This window comes from Antechinus flavipes, chromosome 2, assembly GCF_016432865.1.
Source record: "Antechinus flavipes isolate AdamAnt ecotype Samford, QLD, Australia chromosome 2, AdamAnt_v2, whole genome shotgun sequence".
Classification (NCBI taxonomy): domain Eukaryota; kingdom Metazoa; phylum Chordata; class Mammalia; order Dasyuromorphia; family Dasyuridae; genus Antechinus; species Antechinus flavipes.
The window spans coordinates 541635406-541646167 of record NC_067399.1 but is presented as its reverse complement, the minus strand read 5'-3'; positions in this window follow the sequence as shown (position 1 = coordinate 541646167).

Below are 10762 nucleotides of genomic sequence, written 5' to 3'. Positions count from 1 at the left end.
CCGAGGGGATGGGAACTTACTTTGCAGAGGAAGGCATATCCCTTAGGTGCACAGACGGTACCTGAGGTTACTTCTGAAGCAGTCTCCTGGTTGCTCGGCCTCACAGCTGAGTGTAGTTGCAAAGCATTCTATCAGTTGGGAGGTTAGTATCAACAAATACCAAAAGCAACTTAAAACCTCTACAAGGGGACGTGTGCGTGAAGTCTAGCTGCCAATCCTCGCCAGGGTCCGGCCCCTCCTCTGGACTGGCTTCGGGAGAGGTGGGGGCTTAACAGCTCCTTGGGATTTGCCTGGGCACAGACTGGGCAGGTCTGGCACACCTGTTTGATTGTTTCCCCCAGCTTGTGGCCCATTCACCAGGGAATGGAGAGCATTTTCCCCCAGGTGCGTGGCCTGGTGGAGACCAGAGATCAGTTTCCACTGACTTGCCTCTGGGATTAAGAGATGGTCTGAGTGTTGAGGTCTAGATTTGGGGTACCTCAATGAAATTAGGGTTTCGGCGCAAGGATACGGCAGTAAATGGGGTCTAGCAATAAAAGCATTTATTGGCCCGGAGAGCTAGACTGATAAAAGAGGTTTATTATTAGGTGAAGATAGAGATAAGGAGGGCACTGAACAGAGGATCCAATGGGCAGAGGGTCCTCACGTGGTAGCCATGTTTGGAATCTCTGCAAAGAGGGGTTCCCAGCGTGGCCTTTTTATAATAGGAGACTTAGCTCGAGGGGCTTTCGGGTGTAGCCCCAAAGTTGGCTCAGATCCGGGTGGGGCTGGGAACAGGTCAGATCTTCTATTGGAATCCAAAGGGACCAGGATTTGTGAGTTAAAGGACAATTTACATTATTAACTAGGAGAGGGTGGGAATCTAGAAAGGAATCTTTCCCGCATCATGAGGGCGTCTGAAACCAACCGGAGGGAGAAAGGCTGTACCCCGTTCCTTTGCTAGAGCTGTTTCCTGTGGGCTATAGGAAGGGACAAAAGACTCGGGCAGTTGGGGAATTAAAGCCGCCATAATCCGTGGTGAAAGGGCAGCAGACTTAGCAGCTAGGTCTGCCAGCCTGTTTCCCTTGGCCTGAAATGAATCTCCCCTCTGGTGCCCTTTACAGAATATGACCGAGACCTCTCTAGGTTCACAGACAGCTTGCAGTAGTTGCATAATTTCTCCCACATGTTTAATGGGAGAGTTTTTTGCTGTCAACAAGCCCCTTTCTTTCCAAATAGCTCCGTGAGCATGCAAGATATAGAAAGCATATTTGGAGTCAGTGTAGATGCTGACTCTCATCCCCTTCCCAAGTTCTAACGCTCTGGTTAATGCTATGAACTCCGATTTCCATGCAGAAGTGCCAGGAGGCAATGGCTTGGCCTCCAGGGTGCCGTGGAGAGACACCACAGCATAGCCCGCCTTTCTCTCCCCATTCTCGAGAAAGCTCGACCCATCTGTGAACCATTCCCCGTCTGGATTCTCAAGGGGGGTGTCCTTTAGGTCAGGTCTGCTGGAGTAGACAGAGTCTATAACTTCCTCACAATTATGGACGATCTCTTCCGATTGAGATACGTCAGGGAGGAAAGTGGCAGGATTTAAAGTGCGACAGACTTGGAGGGACAGGTCAGGGGTATCCAGCAGGAGAGCCTGGTACTTAGTGAGCCTCCCACTCAAGAGCCACTGGTGCCCTTTGGCTTCTAAAATGCTTTGGACTCTTTGGGGGGTCAAAACCTCTAATGGCTGACCCAAGGTCAGTTTGGAGGCTTCCTCAATAACAGCCACTGCTCTGAGATAGGAAGGCCATCCTAGGGAGATTGAGTCCAGTTTCTTTGAAAAATAAGCCACGGGTCTGGGGGCGGGTCCTAGAAGTGAGTAAGGACCCCCAACGCCTGTCCCCGCCTCTCATCTACATACAGAGTGAAGGGTTTCTGTAAGTTAGGCAGGGCAAGAGCAGGAGCAAAGTCAGTTTGGTTTTCAGGGTTTTAAAAGCTTTGACCTGCTCCGGTCCCCATTCAAGAGGAAGGTTATCAGGACCTTGAATAGAATCATAGAGGGGCCTGTTCAACAATCCCAAAATTAGGAATCCAGATCCTGCAGAAACCAGCCATGCCGAGAAAGGTTCTCAGCTGCTTTTTTGAGGCAGGTTCTGGGAGGCTTAAAATAACCTGTTTCCTCTCCTCTGTTAGAGATTGAGGGGTGGGGGTGAGATTGTGACCCAAGTATTTGACTGACTGGAGGGCAATGTGGGCCTTTGGTAGGAAGACCCTGTACCCTCTCGAGGCTAGAAAGTTTAAGGTCTTTGTGGCCGCTGTCAGAGACTCCTCTCTGGTCCAGCGGCAAAGTAGTATAGCATCCACATATTGTATAAGACTGCTGCCGGACAGAGTAAGGTCCCGCAGATCTTTAGCCAGGGCTTGGTCAAATAAATGTGGGCTGTCCCGAAAGCCCTGGGGCAATACAGTCCAAGCGAGCTGTTGGGGAACAGCCCTGGCTCAGCCCATTCAAAGGCAAAAAGGAATCCTCCTCATGCAGAGGGATACAGAAAAAGGCATCTTTAAGGATCAGGGTAGAAAACCATGTGTATTCCCTGGAATTTGTGCGAGAATGGTATATGGGTTGGCTACTATGGGATGGATTGGGACAACCGCATCACTAATAGCCCTAAGATCCTGTACTAGCTGGTAATCTCCCTTGGGCTTTCTGACAGGGAGAATCGGAGTATTCCAAGGGGAGTGGCAGGGAATCAGGAGTTTGAATTTGAGGAACTTGTCAATCAAAGGTTGCAGCCCTATCCTGTCTTCCCGTTTAATTGGGTATTGGCGCCTGTGAGGAAATACACTAGGATCCCTTAATCTGACAAGGTCTGGGCTGGCCTGCGTGGCTCTCCCAGGGATGCCCTGGTCCCACACAGAAGAGTCTATTTCCCCCCCAGATTTCGCAGGGAATGTGGGGGGGTCTGGAGGGAGTGCACAGAGATTATCTGGAGGCCTCACCAAAGAGAAGTGGGCTCCCAGTTTCATCATCAAGTCCCTACCCATCAATGGGCTGGGAGAGGAAGGGATAATTAAAAATGAATGTGGAAACAATAGCTCCCCGAACAGGCAAGACAGGGGGAGGGCTTCCAAACAATGTCTAAGTTTCCCTTCGATGCCCATCACCTTATGGGAGGGGGGTCGAGTAGGACCCAAGTGCTTGGGCAGAACAGAGAAAGAAGCCCCAGAGTCAAACAGGAAAGAGACTGGCCTACCTCCTGTGTCCAAGGTCACCCTGGGCTCGGCTTCGCTGATGGAGGTAGGGGGGCCAAGCCCAGGGCCCAGTCAGTCCTGGCCTGGAAAGGCCTGGAGGGCGAGGCTGGAGGCTGTGGTCCTCCCCTTCTCCTGGCGGTCGCTCTTCCGGTGTCCTTCCCGTCTGTATCTGGGGTAAGGGCCTGGAGGCTGGCTCTTCTGAGGGCAATTTCTTGCCCTATGACCAGGCTGATTGCACCTGAAGCACAAGCTTTGGGGACCCTGGGAAATGGCGACAGCCAGAGACTGGGCGTGCTCTCTGTTCCTTGCTCTGACTTTTTGGTCTGCCTCCTGATCCCTGTTGTTAAATACCCCAAAGGTGATTTCCACTAATTGATTCCTGGGAGTCTGGGGCCCTAGTTCCAATTTCTGCAGCTTCCGTCTGATATCTGAGGAAGACTGACTGATAAAATGCATGCCGAGGACAGCAGTCCCCTCTGGGGAAGTGGGATCTAGGTTAGTATATTTCCTAATGGCTTCTATGAGGCGCCCCTGAAATAAAGTGGGATTCTCGTCAGCTGCTTGGGTGACTTCTCTCAGCTTATCGTAATTCACCTGCTTTTTAATCCCCTTTTTCATGCCCTCAATGAGGCAGGTTAGGAAATGGTCCCTTTTCTCTCTCTCCCCGCTCCCTTCCTGATAGTCCCACCTGGGCTCTGCGACAGGCTCTGCTGCAGCCCCTGCCTGATATCTACCGGGGGAGGTGACGGCCAACTCGTCTCCACACTTCTGGGCCAGGTCCCAGATCCTCCTTTCCTCTTCTATGGTACAACAAGTAGAGAGAAGGATGTTAACGTCTCCCCAGGACAGATCGTACTGGAGAGCAACAGCTCTAAACCCCTCAGTGAACTTAATGGGATCCTCAGAATACCTGCCCAGTTTCTCCTTAATCTGGCAAAGATCCAACATGGAGAAGGGCAGCTGCACTCTAAGCGTTCCCCCCCAGGGCTGGCCACTTCCCTTTGGGGGCAAAGTCTAGAAGAAGTCCCCGACCCAGAGTCCCGAGCCACAGCTGGGAAGCCATCAGGGGAAGGAGGGAGAGGTCGGATAGCGCGGGATCCTGGGTCCCCGTCTGATAAGGAGGTGGCTTTGGAGGCGAATTAGGAGCGGCCTGTGGAGGGCCAGGAGGGGGGCAGGTGCTCCCTGCACCTCCAAAGGAGGAGGAAGGAGAGAGTCATTCAGAGGATCAGCTTCTTTCTCCATTTCCTCCACAATAGACTTAGCCAGCAACATCCTGCAAGTTAACCGTGATTCAGGGTTCTGGGAAAGGGCCATGAAGGCCTGGACATAAGGAATTTCCATCCATTTCTCTCATTTCTTGCAAAACAAGTCCAATTCTCTAATAGCTGGGAAACTGATAGAGCCATTAACTGGCCGTGCCTCGTGGTTGTCTGACTTATAATGAGGCCAGACAGTATTGCAAAAATGGACGAGCCTTTTCAACTTTAAGTCCTTTAAGCCAAGTTTGCAGTTCTATAGCGTAACCTTTCTAGACGTCTCAAGAAAGGTGTCAACAAAAGGCCCTCTTGTAAAAAGACAATTCATCCAAACAAAAAACAGGATTTCGTCCCCACAGCATCCTATGGGCAACTAATTTCCTCGAACAGAATCTGAGTCTGTCAGCAGCTTAGGGGAGCCACAGCTGCTCCCCACTATTGAAGAAATTATGGTACGCTTCTTACCTCAGTAATAAGACATCCTCATACGGGCCACCAAATGATGAGGTGTGGATCGTGGCAGGGATATGGGTGGGTCTCCTAGTTCTCCAGAACACCAATTAGGGCGGGTTCGCAGCGAGAAACGCTATACAAAGGCTGTGATAAGGAAAGGCTTTTATTAAAGAGAGAGACACCAAGATGTTCTCTTAGTGGGCAATGTCCAAGAATTGCCAAGAGACCTTTTCTCAGGGCTTACTCTTATACAGAAACAAAACAATTTGGGTTTTGCATCCGAAAGGAACATACTGGAGATAGGGTGTGGGAAAGGAGTCTTTCCCAGGGAATGCAGGTTTTGCATCCAAAAGGTGCATAATGTGTGGGAAAGGAGTCTTTCCCAGGGAATGCAGATGCTCTTCTGGGCCAGGCTGCCTTGTCCTCATCAGTTGTGTGGGAGAAAGTAAGGGATACTGAGGAAAACTATGAGATACAAAAATAGAACAAACAAAACAAAACAAAACAAAACAAAAAAAAAAACCCAGTCCCCAAAAGATATCAATAAAAATTTGTTCTAAAAAACAACAGCAGTGTAAGTTTGATGTTTGTGAGTTTTTCAGGCCTAGTGAAATGACCAGCTTCTGAATGAACCTCAAATCAGGAGAAAGGGGATTCAAGTGACTAGGTCATAGGTTGATATATATTCTCTCTGCACCTTTTTGTTTTTTTAAAGATCAATAAAAAATAAGGGTACTTGCTCTGTGAATTGAGATTCTTTTCCATTAAATGATTCATTACATCTTTTATTTGCTTCAACTATCAATCTTTATCTTAATTTATAGCTCTAGGCCTGACCTCTAAAATGCTCTCCAGGTTTTTATCTTTTGCCTCCTCAAGATGCTCAAAACTGAATATATCATTGTCTCTTTGAAAAACTGACTGGTGGAAACTGGAAACTGAGTAGATGCCCATCAATTGGAGAATGGCTGAATAAATTGTGGTATATGAATGCTATGGAATATTATTGTTCGGTAAGAAATGACCAGCAGGATGTATACAGAGAGGTCTGGAGAGACTTACATGAACTCATGCTGAGTAAAAGAGCAGAACCAGGAGATCATTATATACTTCAACAGACCTTCTTCAGCAATGAGATGAACCAAATCAGTTCCAATGGAGCAGTAATGAACTGAACCAGCTACAACCAGCAAAAGAACTCTGGGAGATGACTAAGAACCATTACACTGAATTCCCAATCCCTATATTTTTGCCTGCCTGCATTTTTTTTAAATTTCCTTCACAGGCTAATTGTACACTATTTCAGAGTCTGATTCTTTTTGTACAGCAAAATAACGGTTTGGACACATAAACTTATTTTGTATTTAATTTATACTTTAATATATTCAACATGTACAGGTCATCCTGCCATGTAGGGGAGGGGAAGAGGGGAAGGAAGGGAAAAATTGGAATAAAATGTTTGGCAATTGTCAATGCTGTAAAATTACCCATGCATATAACTTGTAAATAAAAAGCTATAAGAAAAAAAAATAAGAAAAGAAAAGAAAAAAAGAAAAATTGACTGTTGTACTAGCATGAGGACCTAGGTTTGCTTTGAAACCTATTAGTTGTATCATCTTGGACCAGTCACTCACTCTCAATAGGTTTGTTTCTTCATTTATGTATGTTGTCATTTTGCAGTCATGTCTGACTCCATTTCCTCTGCCATTTCCTTTTTCAGCTCATTTTACAGAAGAAGAAATGGAGGCAAAAAGGGTTAAGTGACTTGCCCAGGATCATACTAGCTATATAATTTCTGAGGTCAGATTTGAACCCAGAAAGATGATCCTTCCAGACTCCTGGTGTCCACTGTATCATCCAGCTTCCTCTTCCTCATTTATAAAATGGAGGAAATATACTAAATGATGTTTAAGGTACCTTCTTTTCAGCTCTGTCTATGGTTCACCATTTTGTCACCTATATTTAGAATTTTATTCTTCTTCATCTGAGTTTCCAATTGTCAAATCTTGTGGACTCTTTCTTCAAAATGTCTCTTAATTTTCTCCTTTTTCCACTACTCTTGTCACCTCACAGTTCTAATAAAGGCTTTCATTATCTCACATACGAATTACCGTAATGGACTTTCTGCTTTCAGTCTTTCTCTTTCTCTTCACAATACCCCCATAAAAAAATAAATAAATAAACAACTTAAATTCTGCCATTAAACTAAGTTCCTAAAATGGCAATTTCATCATTTGACCCCCTTGATATTTCATTATAAAATAGAATAGAATAAATAATAAATAGAATTTCATAATAAAAAAATTTTAGTCAGGCTACTGAAATGAAAAGTGCTACACTTTCTGTCGGAAGACCTGGCCCCCAAAACTTACTTCCTATAGTAAATGATGGGTTGAGTCCAGACCTCTGCCTCCCAGAATAGTTGCATGCTTCCTAAATTCTTTTCCATGCTAGAATCCTGATATTAAACAGTTTTTGAAAGAAGAAATAAAAACATGAAAAGTTGCTCAAATTCCCTAGTAATTGGAGAAATTTAGACCAAGCCAGTAGAAAGATATAACTCCACTAGAATGGCCAAAGTAGCAACAACAATAACAACAAAATGAAACTGTATGTTGGACTTGGCAGTAAGTGGTGCAGTGGCTATTGCTTTGGAATGGAATGAGGAAGACCTAAATTCAAATCCAGCTTCAGACATTTATTAACTGGGTGTCCTTAGCCAAATACTTTAATCTTTATTTTCATCAATTGTCTCAACTGTGAAGTGAGGATAATATAGGCCCTACCTTGAAGAAATTGTTGTGAGGATTAAATGAGATACTATTTCTAAAACATTTAGCATAATTCCTGGCACACCCTAAGTTCTTAATAAATCCTTCCCTCTCTTCCTCCTTTCCTCCCTTCCTTTATTCCTCCTTCTCTTCTTCCCTTCCTCCCTTCTTCTTTCTTCCTTTCCTTCCTCCCTCCTTCTCTCCTTACCTTTTTCCCTCCTTCTCTCTCCTTCTTCCTCCTTCCTTTCTTTTTTCTTCCTTCCTTCCTTCTTTCCTTCCTCCCTCCCTCCCTTCTTTCCTTCCTTCCTTCCTTCCTTCCTTCCTTCCTTCCTTCCTTCCTTCCTTCCTTGCTTCCTTCCTTCCTTCTTCCCTCTTTCCCTTTAATATAGCATTGATGGGTCTGCAGACTGGTTCAAAAATTTGGAGAACATTATATTAATATACTATGAGTCACAAAACTGATCATACCCTTTGACCCAACAATTTCATTGTTAGGACTTTATCCTAAAAAGATCATAAAGAAGAAAAAAAGGACCAATATGTACTAAGAATATTCATAGTTGCTTTATTTCTAATGGCCACAAACTGGAGAATAGCAGAATAAATGATGGTATATTCATGTAATAAAATGTTATGGTGCCATAAAAAATGATAACTATGAAGCCTATAACCTCTACAGAGTCATGAAGAGCAAGATCAGCAGAAATAGAACCGATTGTCAATTAACATTTGACTACAACTATTTTTTTTAAAGCTAAAGTTATTCCAAAAAGCTTTAGAAAAGTATATAAAGTAAATAAAATGTTTGTTTGCTATACATTTGGTTCTACTTTGTTAAATGTTAATGGATTTATGTGAGATTTTATTCTTTTTTATATATTTATTTGATAGGTTGTCTGTTGATAGTTATTAAACTTATAATTTAAAAATAAAATAAACCTTGTGTGCTTATTTCTTTTGCATATGATTCCTCCTCCCTGGAATTGTCTTCTCATTCATCTGTTCAGCTCATATTCTCCTTATTAGAAGAAAGGTTCCCTGTTTTATTTTTTAATCAATTTTACTTTTTGATACTGACTTATGTACAGTCTTTCACTCTTACTTAACTGTTTCATGTATTTATATAACCTCAACTAACTCCTGGAAACCAGAGATAATAGTTAAAGTAACTTTTGTCTTTATCTTAGCTCCCAGATTGGTAAAAAAAAAAAAAAAAAAAAAAATTACTGAATAAATTAATGATCACTTGCTTGGAGAGCAAGGATTGAGTCTTCAGATTTTAAATTTTTATTTGAATTGAATTGATTTTAATTTGTTCTGCTTATTTAAAAGAAGGAATTTTATGAGGGGTTATTTGTTTTTTGAACTGTTTATGAGTTGATGCTGAATGAAATGAACAAAACTAGAAGAACAATTTATATAAGGGCAATAATGAAAAAAAGATAATGAAGTTTTCAAAAATCTTAAAAGAATTCAGACCACTTTAATAAACAAACATGCTTCTAGAGAACTCATAAAGAAGCATGTTACCTACCTCCTCACAGAGAGATGTGACAAGGTATAGAAAGATACATACATTTTTGAACATGGACATTATGTGAATTAATTTCATTTCTTTCGAGGGTTTTTTTGGTTATTATTTTTTTAAAAAGTTGGCCATTGAAACATTTTTTAAAATGCACAGAAGGAAACAGAAGCAAACACAAACAGGACAGTTTTGAAAATAATGTGTGAAATTCTTATATACTTAAAAATAAATTAAAATACATATTTAAATTATTTCAAATTATTTACTTAATTATTTGGATTATTTATTTAGATAGTTAAATAACTATTTAAAATAAAATTTAAATTTAAAAATAAAAATAATAAATTAAAAAATACTTAAAAATAGAATTTGAAATGAAGATTCATGTTTTCACATACAATTCTCTTTTTGATGTGTATAAAGAAATGTTCTTTTTTGATGCTTAAATGGAAAAAAAAACCCATACAATTAAAAATGACTTCATGAAAAATTAACAGTAAGGATTACTTTATTTGTAACACCATGCCAATGAGTATGGCATTTTAACAACATTTTTACTGATTTTAAGCAATGAAATATAAATAGATTGTATTTCATTTTGCATCAGTTCAGGTAAAAAAAAAAATGCTGCCTAACAACGAGGTGTCTTCCATTCATATATCAAGATTACTCAACATTTCTAGGAAGGTGTAAAAACAGATATAATAATTTTTTTTCAGTGATCTCTGATAAGTAATATCCAGTAAGGCATAAAATGGGAGATAAATGCTTGCCAGAAATAATTGCCATTATGATAAACATCTAGTATAGAGTCAGGATTAAACAGATCTCCAGTGGAGGGAAGGGAATTCCAGGTGTTTTATGTGGAAGATAGTGTGCTAACTAACTGCATCAAGCCCTGAGATATTGATGAGTCTCCTGGGGAAAAAAATAATGCATGCCCTATAGATGTGTATGTGGGACAGAAGATACAGATGGACAATGAACTGTTCCTGTAGTTGAATAGGAGGAAGAGATCAGGTTTGATTGATTTTAGGAAAATACAAAATCTTTTTACTGATTGAGCCAAGCTTCTTATGAAAGCAAAGGCCCATCTTTTCAACATATTTCACTGTTGCTAGACAGCTGATAACTTGTCATGGAACATGGAAGACAGGGGTTTTTGTTGTTGCTGTTCCGATTTTGATTGGATTAGGCTGCCTCTGAGGTCCTTTCATCTTAGATTTTGTGGCCAGCTAGGTCTGGGTCTCACAGATTGAGGCATTAGAGTTGTACTTTGATGAAAAAGGGCATAAATGGAAACAATAACAACTAGAAGAAACTTCTTTGTAATAAAAGATTTTTTAATCAGAATTTTTAAATTTACAACATGCTTTACATATGTGTAACAATGCCTTTATAATGCTCCTGCTATTATCTGAAGGCCAGGTGTGTTACACTTCACTCCTCACCCAGGGTTCTCCAGTATCCTTACGTGGATTAGGTCTCTTGATTTTCCCACTGACTCCAACTCCACCAACTGTGTTTTC